Source organism: Stomoxys calcitrans, chromosome 5 (genome assembly GCF_963082655.1).
Source record: "Stomoxys calcitrans chromosome 5, idStoCalc2.1, whole genome shotgun sequence".
Lineage (NCBI taxonomy): Eukaryota > Metazoa > Arthropoda > Insecta > Diptera > Muscidae > Stomoxys > Stomoxys calcitrans.
Window position 1 is genome coordinate 91,668,260 of NC_081556.1, and position 15,426 is coordinate 91,683,685.

The 15,426-nt window shown below is 37.4% G+C and overlaps 1 protein-coding gene across 5 annotated transcripts in view; it reads right to left on the reverse strand.

Annotated features, from left to right (window-relative positions):
- Positions 1-5,569, reverse strand: part of LOC106085316 (phosphatidate phosphatase LPIN3) — a 71,662-nt gene extending 66,093 nt beyond the window's left edge. For 3 of the 5 annotated variants that reach the window (XM_013249521.2, XM_013249523.2, XM_013249522.2), the window contains exon 1: positions 4,940-5,569. The gene's annotated coding sequence lies outside the window, so the exon portion shown is untranslated. Of the gene's footprint in view, positions 1-3,535; positions 3,606-4,939 lie in introns of all 5 variants that reach the window. The other 2 variants (XM_059369635.1, XM_013249520.2) reach the window with 2 other exon arrangements.
- Positions 5,570-15,426: the final 9,857 nt, after the last annotated feature.

Consider the following 15,426-nt stretch of genomic DNA (forward strand, 5'->3'; position numbering starts at 1 on the left):
CAAATAGAATAAAACGCAAGCAAAGTATGAAACATCATTATGCCAAGTACAATCAACAATTCAAAAAAAAAAAAATATATATATATATGTAGGCGGATGGCTTTCCACAGTTAAGCCTAGTACTGATTTTGACTTTTCACCCGAACAACTGTCAAAAGGATTTATAAAACAAATAGTGACGAAGAAAATGTGAACACATTTCGTAGAAGTGGTACTGAGTTCTATGAGCAAAATAGTAGCGATATGACGCTGCGTCAGTATAAATTTCGCTTCAAATGTAATTAAATGCTCACGAAATGAGAGCTCTGCTTCAATGCTGGTGTCTTTGTTTTGTGTTGTTGTTTGACTTTAGTTTGTGTTCTGAAGAATATAATCCGTCGGATTCCGCAATTGTAGGGGCTAGGCTTTGGGGTTGGTACACTGTTCACTGTGTCGTATGAACAACTGTCAAACTCCATATAGCAAAAATTAGAAATGAAAAATGTGTAAAAAACGCTAAAGACTCTACACTAATAGTCTCTTGTGTGGAAAACAAAAATTATTTTCAATAGTTTTTTGGTTCATTATGGGGTGGAATAAACAATAACAGTTTGGTACTAGAACCAATAACGATCAGGTGCTAAAACCAATAACAGATTGTTATTAAAACCAATACCAGTTCGGTAATAAGACTTGTACCAAACATTTTATATTTCATCCATACCATCTGGTATTGTTTTATACCATACAGTGTTGCCTTACTATCCGTATCGTTCTGAAATGAGCACGTGTGGTATCGACTTTTCTCAGGGTGTAAGATAACACTTAAAAACAATTAATTCCTGTGAAATATGAAGGCAAGGTTGTGTTCTTATAATTATGTTAAAAACAATTACGATATTTTGTTAAAATTTTTCACAACTATTCGGAAATCAAAACAGAGTACCCTGCTTTACTTAGTGTCTCCTGGGACATGGCCGTATTCACTAATAGAGGTTGAGTGAAAACGTAAAGTGGAAAGACCTCGTGAACATTTAGAATGTAAAAATGTGCCAATTGAAAATGCAAAAAATGAGGGCTGGTATTCTGTTCCTCTTTTCATGCGGAAGTCTGTCAAACTCTATATAAAAAAAAACGTATAAGCTAAAAACATGTGAAAAAATGAAAGCCTTTTTTACACTATTGAAGAGCAACATCTCGAAACTGGGTTTCAGAGATTGGAGATGAAGCACAAAAGACCGAGTCGCTTGGATACTTATTCTACTTTCTTTGTTAGGGCCAAATAAAGTTAAAGTAAATTTCTACACTAATGATTTAAAAGCAATTACTTAAAGCAAAGCTCCAATTACTTAAAAACAAAAGTAAAAAACAATTATTCCTATTGTCCTTGTAAAAAAAATCATATAATTATGTTTAAAAAATATTGTATTTTGTTGAACTAATCCGAAAGCTGAACAGAAAACTCTGCTTAACATCCTCAATGACACCCAGAAGGTCAAAAAATGTATGCTGGTTGAGTACTTTCCGCAACTTTATTTAGTGAGACCTGGAACACAGACTAGCATATGGCTCAAATTTTGTATTTACTTCCCCTTAAATTCATTGATATTTCAGTGTTCTATTCAACATCTTGAGAAAAGCTAAGCAAAGCCAATAACCATATATCAGGTTATTGGCATTGCTGGTCCAGACTTAAATTAAAATTTAAATATTAATATATTTTTGATTAAAATTTAGGAAATACTGTGATAGGAGGAAGTAATTTCAATTACTGTTCATGAAGCTTAAATTTATTCATTAGGTAATCAAGGCATTTGTATACAATAGCCAGTATCTACATATTGCCAGCTGGATTTTAGTTTAAAAAAAAAAAAAATAAGATTTAATGATAATTTCAAGGCATCCCACTATATAAGTGACCGTGCGTTGTGCAGATCTGGCTTTGTCATTTTAAATGCATGGGATACCTATATGCAAATGTAGATGGAATCTATTTCTGAAGTTTACCTTGGGAATATGTGTCATATTGTGATTAATAAAATTTTAGAAATATACTTAAAAATACGTATATATGTATATTACTATTAGGAATTTTCTAATACATATAGTACCATTATAGTATAGTATAAAAATATAATTTTATGGATAGATAATCTTACTTATATGGGATTATTACTCATTTGATAAATCAATTTCTTATTTTTTCTGCACTTTTCTCTAAAGAATGCTAGCAACATGCGAACTTATTTGCAAACTTATTGTATTAATATTTCGGTTTTTGTTATACAATATATATATTTATTTGCCAAAAATTCGCTTAGTGTGAACGCTCCTTTAATATAAGTAGCCATTAACGGCACATTTTTCACACCAGCATATTGTGGTATATACCGCCATTCATGCAAATGGATTGACACTGAATGCCATTGCTTTCTGATTGAGAAAAATAAAAGGAAAGAGTTTAGACCAATATGCTGGCGTTTTATTAGGAGGGCTTCACCTTGTTTGAAAAATGGAATTGTTTTTATAGCTAGTCGCATTGAATAAAATGGGGATATGAATGGATTTATATATCCACCATTATAGCATATGAGGTATATTCATTTAGTCATTCCGTTTGCAGTCACCCAACAGCCTTAAAAAAATTGAGATGTTGAGCTGAACTTTTGCACAGATCCGTATTTCTTTAATACGCAGGCTAAGTTTTTGAACGGGACAAATCGGATCATATTTGGATATAACTGTCTTATAGACCGGTGTTGTTATTTAAGGGTTTTGAGCACATAAAGGCACATGTATTACCAGTTTGACTGAAATTCGGAACAGTGAGCTGCAGTAGAGTATCCGATATCTGAACGGAGTCTGGTCGAGATCAGAACACATTTGGATATAGCGGCCATATAGACCGATCTGCTGGTTCAAGGTCTTAAGCCAATAAAAGTTGCATTTCCAAACTGATTTCGCTGAAATTTGGAACAGTGAGTTGGATTGAGTCACCCGATATTCGAACCAAGTATGGTCCACATGAGATCACGTTTAGATATAACTGCCATATAGACCGATTTGCGGAATCAGATTTTGTTGAAATTTTGAACAGTGGACCACCCGTTATCCGAACCGATTATGCTCCGCAACAGGCTTCACTTGAATATAACTGCCATATAGACCGATCTGCTGATATAAGGTCTTAAGCACATAAAGGAGTGCTTCTTGAAACCTTACAAGCCGCAATTTTTGTTCGATTTAGCAAAAATTTTGCACATAGTTTTTCTTATGATTTTCAACAACTGTACAAAGTAAAGATCAAATCGGCCAATACTCTGGTATAGCTCTCATATAAACCGATCTGCCGATTTGAATTCTTAAGTTCTTACAAGCCAAGCAATTTTTGTCCGATTTGAAATTTTGCATGTAGTGTTCTGTAACGACTTACAACAACTGTGCCAAGTACGGTCCAATTCAGTCTATAACCTGATATAGCTCCCATATAAACTGATCTGGCGATTTGACTTATTGAGTCTTTACAAACCGTAATTTTTGCCTGATTTAAGTTTACCTTTTTGCATGTGGTGTTCTGTTACGACTTCCAACAACTGTGTCAAATACGTTCCACATCAGTCAATAACCTGAAAAAGAATATGTAGAACAATATAACGCCCTTCAACTAAATTTATTTCGTATAAATTATTAAAAATTTTTAGGGTGATTTGGGTTAAACATATAGACAAACAACCTATGTCCTCCTCCTCTAAAAAGTTGTGAACTTATTTCCATTTTTTCACCGTTTGGACCACTGTCAGGATTCATTTATAGAAGGTAAGGTCACTTGCGAAAACATTAAGTGAACAACATTAAGGATGTCAAATCTGCCGATTAAAAATGTCATCAAATAGGATAAACCGTAAACAAAGAACAATTATAAAACGGGAACAAGTTGACATCTTCAATGTCAAGTACTGCTAAAAAAAATTATGTGTCGGCTGATCGCTTGGCTTAACCTTATTCAGTGCATCCCGGATCCCAGTGCATGTTTTTCTATTGCTCAATGGTTTTCAATGGGATTAAGGTCTTTTGGCTATTGAAGTAGCCATATTATTAAATTAATATTTTTCCCGAAAACCAAACTTTCAACAGATTTGAGCAGGGAATGGAGTCATCATCCCGATGAAAGGTTCAACGAAGGGGTATTTTAGCATATGACAACATAGTGCATTCAAGGAGGTCTTTGCCTCTATAGAGAGAATGTAGACTCAAACTTTAAATTCGTTAAGGATGAATCAAATCTTTACCAGAAAAACAACCCCGGACCGTAACGTGACCTTCTTCATTTTGACCGTCTTAGCCTAATAAACTTTTTAAGAGCGGTAATGTTTAAAATTTTTAAAATGATTTCCAATTTAAATACCAAATAGCACTCTATATTTTTTTTTAATTAAAAAAATAACTTTACAGCTTAATAGCTCACAGCATGTTTTACAAAAATATCGAATCCTTTCGTATAAAATGATTTTAAAATTTTTCGAGGTGTCTAATCACACCAACCCTGCTGAAAATTCCTCCAATTAAAATGCGGCTTAAACAGCTGATTAAGCTTATAAATTATCTCACATATACGCACCTACACACATGAACATACTTCAGCAAAACGTTATGTAGCTTAGCTCATTCATATACTAAAAGAAGTCACTTTCTTAAAAACTTATTATGGCTATTATTTAATTTTACTAAAATCATCAGCAGGTTATGCATTTTTTTAATTTCAAACAGAGTTGCCATTTTCAACCACAAACTAAACATACATTTTTCTTTTGAGGTAGGGGGCGCTGACACAAACAAGCCAATTTTTATTGTAATTTACATAAAGAGAAACATTCATGAACGTCTTTTCTACGTTGCTGCACAAACATTTTTTTGTTTTACGTTTTTCTGCGAAAACTAAACTACAATTAACACAATTTACCTTTTCCACAGAGTGAAGGGAAAAACACCACACGTTTTCATAGAACTAATTACAAAAATTAATGATTATTGTAGTTGTTCTGGGGTTTTTGTTTGAACAAGTTATGTTTTCTTCTTATATTCTTCTTTGTTGTCTGTTACTCTTTGATTTTTTTGATAGTGACAGATGTTGGAGTGGTTGGTAACTGGCGGCAGACGAAAAACTAGTGAGTTCAGGTTTTTTTGTAATGTTTTGTTTGAGTTTTACTTTCATTACATTTTGTTTCTTTTGGTGTTTTTATTCACTGCGCTTGGTTTTCGCAAACTCACTCTATTTCACAATATTTTAGTTTTGTTTAAGTTTCACCAATGAGAATTAAAAAATTAAAATTTTCTCATTGAAATAAGATTTAGGAAAATTCACTATTTTTTATATTATTATTTTATATAGTAGGCATGGGAAAATAAATTATTTTGAATCTTGTGGCTAATATATTATTTTTTATTAGTTGCTTTATGTATATTATATACGTTTTCTTCTCGATTTCCGTTCTTGAATTTTCTGTAGTTGTTCCGACAAGTGCGATTACTAAACTAAAACTTGCGCTTTGGCGACCTCGAACGTTATAAGGCACTCACAAAATAACCATACTCGCAATCGGCAAACCAGCCAGCCCCACAGCCAGAGTAAAAACACAACGTACACTAAACAACAAAATACTGTTGCTCTCACGGCAGCAGCAAGAAAATAATAAAAAAAAGAGACCAAAAGCTATAACAACCAACAAATACACTGACAATTTGTTAATCAAATTAAAACCCCAAGAGTCGCGAAGCGTGGTGTTCATATGGCAAAACTTCCAAACATCAGGAGAGTCTGGCATGACACACAGCCCCTACTGTGGTTGTGGGTGAAGAGGGAGCATAGGGTTTTGACAGTCAGTTAATCAGTGAGCGACAGCAAAATGAGACACAAAAGCAAAGAGTTTTTGCATGGGTGAATGTCAGGGCTACCAGATATGCGGCCTAACTGGTAGTTTTTGGTATTTCGATTATAGCAAAAATGCAAGTTTTAATCTAAAAATACTTAAATACTGTACTAAGGCGGGGTACTTGCTCTGTTTTGCTTTTGGAATAGTGAAAAATGTCAATACAATAAATTCTACTTTCGCACAATGGTCCTAACAGTGTTGCCAGTATTAGGGATTTCTCTCCAAATTGGGGATTTATTTTCGAAAATACGGACTAAATATTTGACTTGGGGACTTTTTTTGGGGAAAAACTTTTTGTTCAAAATTTTGTTTTTACCTCTATTTTTTATCCTCCACCATAGGATGGGGGAATACTAATTTCGTCATTCGGTTTGTAACTCCTCGAAATATTCGTCTGAGACCCCATAAAGTATATATATTCTTGATCGTCATTTTAAGTCAATCTAGCCATGTCCGTCCGTCTCTCCGTCTGTCTGTCGAAAGCACGCTAACTTGCGAAGGAGTAAAGCTAGCCGCTTGAAATTTTGCACAAATACTTCTTATTAGTGTAGATCGGTTGGGATTTAAATAGGCTATATCAGTACATGTTTTCATATAGCTGCCATATAAACCGATTCAATATTGAGCCACTAAAGGGGAAAATTCTTGCCCGATTTGGGTGAAATTTTGCATGAGGTGTTTTATTATAACTTCGAACAACTGCGCTTAGTATGGATGAAATCGGTCCATAACCTGATATAGCTGCCATATAAACCTGTTTGCGGTCTTGACTTTTTGAGCGTCTAGAGGGAGCTAAATTCCTTTCCGACTTGGCTGAAATTTTGCACGATGTGTTAGGTTATGACTTTCAACAACTGTGCTAAGTATACTTTAAATCGGTTCATAACCTGATATAGCTGCCATATAAACCGATCCTGAATCTTGACTTCTTGATCCACTAGATGGTGCAATTATTATCCGATTTGGCTGAAATTTTACATGAGGTGTTTTGTTATGATATCTAACAACTGTGTAAAATATGGTTCAAATCGATGAATAACCTGATATAGCTGCCATTTAAACCGATCTGGGATCTTGACTACTTGAGCCTCCAGAGGGCGTAATTGTTATCCGATTTGGCTAAAATTTTGTGCAACGGCTTCTCCTATGACTTTCAACATACGTGTTAAATATGGTCCGAATTGATCTATAGCCTGATATAGCTTCCATAAAAACCGATCTCTCTATTTTACTTCTCAAACTTTCAATTCAAATGTGGTTCGAATCGGACCATTACTTGATATAGCTCCAATATTAAATCAATTCTTTTCTTTTATTCTTTGTTTGTCTAAAATTTAGATCAACTTATATTGCTGTATTTTGTTTCAGTACTACAAAGTGTAAATTATATTATTATTGTCTGTAATCGTATGATATCGATAACTAGCAAGAACAACTTTGCACTGAAATTCTATCCAGTAGATATGACTTGCACTTTATAAGATAAACATCGAACACAGCAACTGTACCAATGGAAATTATGTCCCTGTCTTATACAGTGCAAAGCAGCACAGTACAGAGGCGCAGAGGTTACCATGTCCGCCTATGACGCTGAATGCCTGGGTTCGAATCTTGGCGAGAACATGAGAAAAATTATCGGCTGTGGTTATCCTTTCCTGACGCTGGCGATATTTGTGAGGTACTGTATCGTTTGGTATGGCCGGCATGTAAAAACTTCTCCACAAAGAACGGTGGCACGCCGTTAGGACTCGGTTATAAAAGGCAGGCCCCTTAGCATTGAGCTTTAATTTGAATCGGACGGAACTCATTGATATGTGAGGAGTTTGCCTCTATACCTTAATTGAAGGTTCATGGGCAAATTTGGCTACTCCATTATAACGATAGCAATCTATCCAGTCCAACTTGGCAATGATTATCTTCTTGATATAATTACCAATTAGTGCACCGTAAACAGCTGAGTACAATTTTTTCTCGCGAAGTGCACTATCTGTCAACGAGTTTTGGTTGTGTGGGCGTATTATAAATAAGAACCATATTCACACACAAACAACCAAAAATGACGAGAACTAGTTACATACAAAAAATCAGAGTTGCACTAATCACTGATTTTGACAGATAGTGCACTTAATATTTTGTTGTTGGGCAACTGCCACTACCTGTAAATGAACATTTCTGACATGAATCGTTGCTTAAACGATGAGTGTGCGGATCGCAACCTTTGCTCTTTGTTTTGGTGAAAGATCGTGTGCCGTTGGAACTTGTTAGATTTTCCTCGAGCTCGTTTTAAATATATGTTGCATCCTTTCAGATCTTTAGCTATTTGATTTTCAATACTGCGTGGATTTCGAAACTTCACTTGCCGAATCATTCTAGGTGTTATTTGGACCACCACCATGGAGTTTGGCAACGCTAGCAATATCATTATAACGATTGAGTTTGACTTTCTTTTTAAACAAATTCAGAAGCAAATACTTTTGGTGGCTTGTAAAAAATAAAATACATGTCATCTATGTAGCTTTCATTACTAGTTTGTCAGATATACCAGAGTGAATTTAGTAACACTAACTGTCAGATGCACTGTATATAATCACATTGTACGATTTGATTTCTGTAACACCTAAATGAAGTAATTTCATACAAATATGATACAATTTTTGTTTGAGGACTTCTCCAATGCTCTCCAATTATGTCCGTAAATTTCTGTCTATGGGGCAGCATGCTCCCCCAAACGAGAATTTCGTTGCCATATGAAATGCATTGACATATTTTAAGTTAAATTTTCGGTTTGCTATGTGTTACAGGGTGACATTGACAGTATGGGATATTTCTTTGATTTCACTGCAAAAAAACTAGTATTGTTATAATTTTTTTTGGACCACATAATGAATTTATTTATACAAAATAACGCTTAATTTTGATAATTGCGTACTTTATCACCAAAAAATGTGTCAGATTGGCCAAACAAATGCATAGTGTCTTTATCACCATGTATTTGCTACCGAAAATTTCGCTTGAGATGCATACTGGGCCTATAGTGAGACATGATCCAGTGATCTTGTTAAACGCCTTTCATGGTGCAAGGTATACAGTTCGTCGGAATTTACATATTTACTTAATTTTTGAAAAATGACATGGTAATCCTGGTTGAGATATATATTTGCAAAATGAGCGTCCATTGTCAGCTGATTTACCAGCCCCAAGGCATTGTGATGTGTAGAAAAGCTTTTATTTTTTACCCGAGCCAAGCGAAAGAGTTTTTGTTGAAAGAGGAGCTCGCTGAACAAAGGGAGCAAAAAGTAACGGGTTCTGCACCATCATTTATTTGTTTTGCAGACCGATTGAGGGCAAAAGAGCTCTTAAAAACCTGTAATCAATCTGTTATATTGCAATTATCATAGCTCAAACATAAAAGCTTTTTGCCATTTATTCTCTGGCGGGGGGGAGGGGAGACGACTACTTTGCCATGGGCTCAGAAATACATGTTTTTCTTGTAAATCGACTTATTTGTTTTTATCTCTCCCTCCAAACATTTGGAAGTGACTTTCTCACTCCCTCCCAGAATAGTCACTTTTTAGGTCCTTTTGGATGATAGTTTGTAGAGATTTCAAGGTTTACAACAACAAAATACATTACTGTCGGAATTCTATCATTCATGTTTCGCTAATTAGTTTCTCATAATCAACTGTTATTGCTGCAAATTTAAAAATAGATTTTTTGTTGTTGTTTTGGACGCTAACTCAAAAAATCCCAAACAAGAGAATGTATGTTAACTTAGCCTTCTGTAATGAAGAAAGGCCGGTAGCACAGAGGGATAGCATACGCCTCACAATCGTAAGGTTGGCTGTTCAAATCCCAGTCAGGGAAGATCATTGCAAATAAAATCTTCGATTATTAATCCTGATTTGGAAAAGGAATAAATTTGAAAGAGAAATAAAAATCAGCCTCACTCTAAAAGGTAAAAAAAACATTTGGCAAATAAAAATTTATTTTTATCAATGACGTTGGTAATCGAATTTTACACTTTTTTTAGTGCCTATTTAGTCACTCATGGGTATATATCGCCAAGTGGCACGTTTTCTCCCGTACCGAGACACTAATTAGAGTAAAAAATGATATCCCCTGAGATTGTTTTCAACTTCCTTGAGTGCAGATTTAGTGACTCGCACGATAGAAAATGTTTGGAGGGCTGTTTCGCATAGTCTGACGCATCTGTGTGTGTGTGTGTGTGTGTGTGCTTGTGCGGATTGTATTGTTTTTGTTTATGTCGCCACCATTTTCATATGTATGTGCGCACTTGGGTCCCTGTGTTTTGTACGCTGTGAAAAACGAATTTTTCGATTTGTTCAAACCAGGGGGTGTGTATAGGACACCATATCAGTTGTTGTGGTTTCTCACATTATTATTATTATTATTTCTTGTGATACAATAAAAGCAAGCAAAAGAAAAAACCTGTTGTGATAAGGTAGACAGACAGACATTCACATCTGAATGTACACACGTTTGGTTTTTGTATTGTAGTTTGTTTTGAACTTTTAGTTCTATTTAGCATAAAAGATTGTTTTGTAAACAAAATTGCCATTCTTTCCTATTAAAAAAATCGAATTTGCCCAAATAAGCCACATGCCAATAAATATATTCAAGTAACATGAAAAATAAAACTAAATTGAAAATTGAAGAAATTGCTAACAACCTACTTTCAATAAAATTTCACTAGAAATTTGACTGACAAATTAAAAACAAAAGTTCGTTTACATATTAAATTCTTTCCGTGTTTAATTTTTTTACTAACTTAGATGGCCCAATTTAGAATCCGTGGCCGAACGAAGTAAATTTTTCCTAGCTCTGCGGTTTTTGAGCCTTCTTTTTGGCATTTTTAACCAAGTTTCGAAATGTCTTCTACTTTCTGTCTTCCCTGTTTCTGTAAATCAACCAAGTATAGGGTGATTTTTTTGAGGTTAGGATTTTCATGCATTAGTATGTGACAGATCACGTGGGATTTCACACATGGTGTCAAAGAGAAAGATGCTCAGTATGCTTTGACATTTCATCATGAATAGACTTACTAACGAGCAACGCTTGCAAATCATTGAATTTTATTACCAAAATCAGTGTTCGGTTCGAAATGTGTTCATTCACCGTAACGTTGCGTCCAACAGCATCTTTGAAAAAATACGGTCCAATGATTCCACCAGCGTACAAACCACACCAAACAGTGCATTTTTCGGGATGCATGGGCAGTTCTTGAACGGCTTCTGGTTGCTCTTCACTCCAAATGCGGCAATTTTGCTTATTTACGTAGCCATTCAACCAGAAATGAGCCTCATCGCTGAACAAAATTTGTCAAAATTTGAACACATTTCGAACCGAACACTGATTTTGGTAATAAAATTCAATGATTTGCAAGCGTTGCTCGTTAGTAAGTCTATTCATGATGAAATGTCAAAGCATACTGAGTATCTTTCTCTTTGACACCATGTCTGAAATCCCACGTGATCTGTCAAATACTAATGCATGAAAATCCTAACCTCAAAAAATCACCCTTTATGTCTGGCCAATTTGACGCACCACGTCAAATTTTAACATCCGTTAATGGTACTGAGCTAAAATGTGCCACGAGTTCACCTAAAGAACGATAAAAAGATAGGAGCGCCGGGTTAGTAGCCAATCTCCCGGAAAACCTGAAGGGATTACTTAAAAAAAAACGGACTTCCCTTATGTTGACGGCCCCCGCAAACGTTTTAAGGTTCATGATTTGCGTATCTGCACCTGGAAGGTCCTCACTCTTTATAGAGGGTGCAGTGTACGCACTGGCGGATGTATTGGAGAAGTACAAGGCAGATATTACTGACATACAGGAAGTGCGATGGCTCGGGAATTGCTCCACAACTACACCGAGTTGTGACGCCCTATTTTATAGCTGCCAAGAGACGAGGCATGAATTCGGCTGTGGATTTGTGGTTAGTCGAAAAATGAAACACCTTGTCTCCAGGTTTATTCGGTGGATGAGAGGCTAGTCACAATCCACAAAATGGCCAAATTTTTCAACATCACCCTTATTTGCTCCCATGCCCCGACAAAAGACAAGTACGAACTGGTCAAGAAAATTTTCTACGAGAATATGACCGATGTCCCGCCCATGATATTAAAATCTTTATGGGAGATTTTAATGCGAAAATAGGGTAGGAAAATATCTTTGGCCCAACAGTCGGGAATTTTAGCCTACACGAAGAAACTTCCGATAATGGATTGAGGCTAATAGATTTCGCCGCGGGAAAGAACATGGTAGTTAGCAGCACCAGGTTCCAACATAGGAGGATTCAGATGGCTATCACCCGATCAAAACACGAGAAATCATGTTGCGATAGATGAAAGGCATTCAACTAGCGTGTTAGATGTACGATCGATCCGAGGGGCGAACATCGTCTTAGTCTTAGTGTGTGTGACGAAAGCTGGACATTGAAAAGCTGTGTGACATTGGAAGCTGGATATTAGTGTGTGTGACGGAAGCTGGACATTGAAAAGCTGCAAACACAACAGATGGTAACAGCATACTCCAATCGACTGACCCTACTGCTTGATGGAAGCACTCCTTCTCCCCAATATATAACGGCCCAGTAGTAATCCATCTTGGGTACAGGAAGCTTCCCAGAAGGAATCCATGGTACGACCAAGAATGTCGAGATGCTACTGAAGCCAAGAATGCGGCATATAGAGCAACCCTGCAATCAGTAGCAACGCGCCAGATGAAAGAGAGGTATCGGGAGAAAAGGAGAGAGGAGAAACGTCTATTTTGCATAAAGAAAAAGAAAATGGAAAGACGTGTCTGTAAGCCAATTGAGATGTACAGGAGTCAGAATGAAGTCCAGAAATTTTACCAAAGAATTAAACATCAAACCGATGGCTTTGGTGCAGGCACATCCTCCTGCGGAGAGAAATAAGGAAATCTGGTAACTGACATAGATAGCATGCTGAGGATATGGAAAGAACATTTTACCCAGCAGCTAGTGTCCGAAGAAGGCGACGAAGAGGATACCGCAGAACCAATCCCTGGTGATGGTATAGAATGTTTACCTCCTAGTCAGTTTGAGGTTCAAGTAGCAGTGACCGGACTGAAGAACAACAATGCAGCAGGAGCTAACGGGTTACCCGCTGAACTTTGACCGGAGGCGACACGCTGATAGGGCGTATGAATCAGCTTGTCTGCGCAATCTGGCCAGAAGAACGCATACCCGATGATGTGAACCTCAACATACTATGTCCCGTACACAAGAAAGGAGGTAAGACGAAATGTGCCATCTACAGAGGAATAAGTCTGCTCCCCATCTCATACAAGATACTCTCAAGCGTACTGTGTGAAAGATTAAAACCTAAAGTCGATGAGATAATTGGGCCCTAACAATGCGACTTTAGACCTGGTAAATCCACCCTAGACCAGATATTCACATTGCGCTAAATCCTGGAAAACACCAGAGAAGGACAAATCAACACCTACCATCTCATTGTTGACTACAAAGCCGCTTTCGATACCCCTTTACGATCGAAGGTATTTCAAGCCATGTCTGAGTTTGGTATCCCTGCAAAATTAATACGACTCTGCAGGATGAAACTGATACACGTTCCTCAGTAAGAATAGGAAAGAATCTCTCCGAACCATTTAATACCAAACGAGGTTTCAGACAAGGAGACAGCCTATTGTGTGATCTCTTTAATATCCTGCCGGAGAAGATTATACGAAATGCAGATGTGCATAGGTCAGTAACATCGACATCATAGGTCGATAACCAGAAGTAGTAACTGCAGCCTTTGAAAGAATCGAACGAGAGTCAGTGAAAATGGGTCTGGCAGTAAATGGAGATGAGACGAAATGAATGGTTTCAACTGCCAAAACGTCTTGTACAACCGATCATATAAGGTTAGGTTAGGTAAGGTTAAAAAAAGGGTGCAGATATTAATCCGCCCCATGCCCCTATGGACATACACCTAACCCATTTATCGGCTTGTTGTGCGCTCTAAATACAAAAAAAGTAACCTCGAAAAAGAAAATCTAAGTTAGGAATTCCGTGCTACTTACAAAATCCTTGATTGTTTTCCATGCCATTCCCCTAAGTTGGTTCATGCCTGGCACATCCCTCCATGTAACATGATCTTCCAAATGGCAATACTAGGGTTCGGTCAATCCAAGACTGTGCGGCTGGCAGCTGTGCCTCGCATTCGAGGCATCTCAGATATCCGATCGGAAACCTCTTCTCTTCCTTCCAGGTTTCCTATCGACGCCTTGATTATACCGCGATGGAATGAGCTGCTCTCATCATCAATCCATTAATCGTCTTAAGTCTCATATCCGCAGTGGCTGTCTCACATTTAATCCGTATGTCAATGGGTCGGATATCTAGAATAGTCCCCAGTGCCCTAATGGGCGTGGTCCTTATCGCTCCGCCTATGACAAGACAACATCTTCTCCAAACGTGTTGTATGGTCCTAACGTTGCACTTTTTCTCCATAGCAGTCCACCAAATTACTGAGGCGTAAGTAAATATTGGTCAAATCACGCTCCCGTGGAGCCAGTGCACTATGCTTGCATTCAGGTCCTATTTCGAGCCTTCGGACCGTCTACATAGTGCCCAACATCTGTGAGCCTTCTCAGTACGCTCCTGAATGTGATACTTCCAATTCAGTTTCCTATCCAAGATCACACCTAAGTATTTGACCTTGTCAGATATCGAAATCGTCTTATTGAGGAAATGTGGTGCGTAAAATTGGTCTACTTTCGTCTTTCTCGTGAACAGGAAGACTTCAGTCTTCTCTTGGTTAATATTGAGACATCTGGGTCTAGCCCAGTCATATGCCATATGGAAGACCCTTTTGGCACTTCTGCATAGCTGGTTCGGATCCTTCCCCTAACAAGTATTATAACATAACATCATCTGCGTACCAGACGGGCTCAAATCCCTCCTCAGTCAGCATGCGGAATAGGTCATTTATGGTGGTCACTCGTAGCAGTGGCGATAAAATGCCCCACTGTGGCGTGCCCTGTGCCACTTTCTCCCTTATATTTATGCCATGGGACACACAATTTATCCACCTGTTCCTTAGCATATGGTTTATCCAATCTCTAAGGACAGGGTCCACGCAGTACTGGTCAAAGGATTGGATCCCTGTGTCGGTCCGTACATTGTTAAAAGCCCCTTCCGTGTCAATGCATACCGCCAGTGTGTACGTTTTGGCATCGAAGGATTCCTCTATTTTATGCACAACCTCGTGCAGGGCAGTCACCACCGACCTTCCCTTGACATAGACATGCCGTTTGTATTTGAGCCGTTCGCTGGATGTCCCACTCTTTATCATGGTCCTTTATCATGTCCTCCGTTGTCTTTGCTCTCACTCCCATGTACAAATGTAAATTTTGCCAATGAACATTGCACTAAGGAACAGGGGCAAACTTCTCACATATCAATGAGTGCAGTCCGATTCAAGTTTAAGCTCAATGATAAGGGTCCTTCTTTTTATAGCCGAGTCC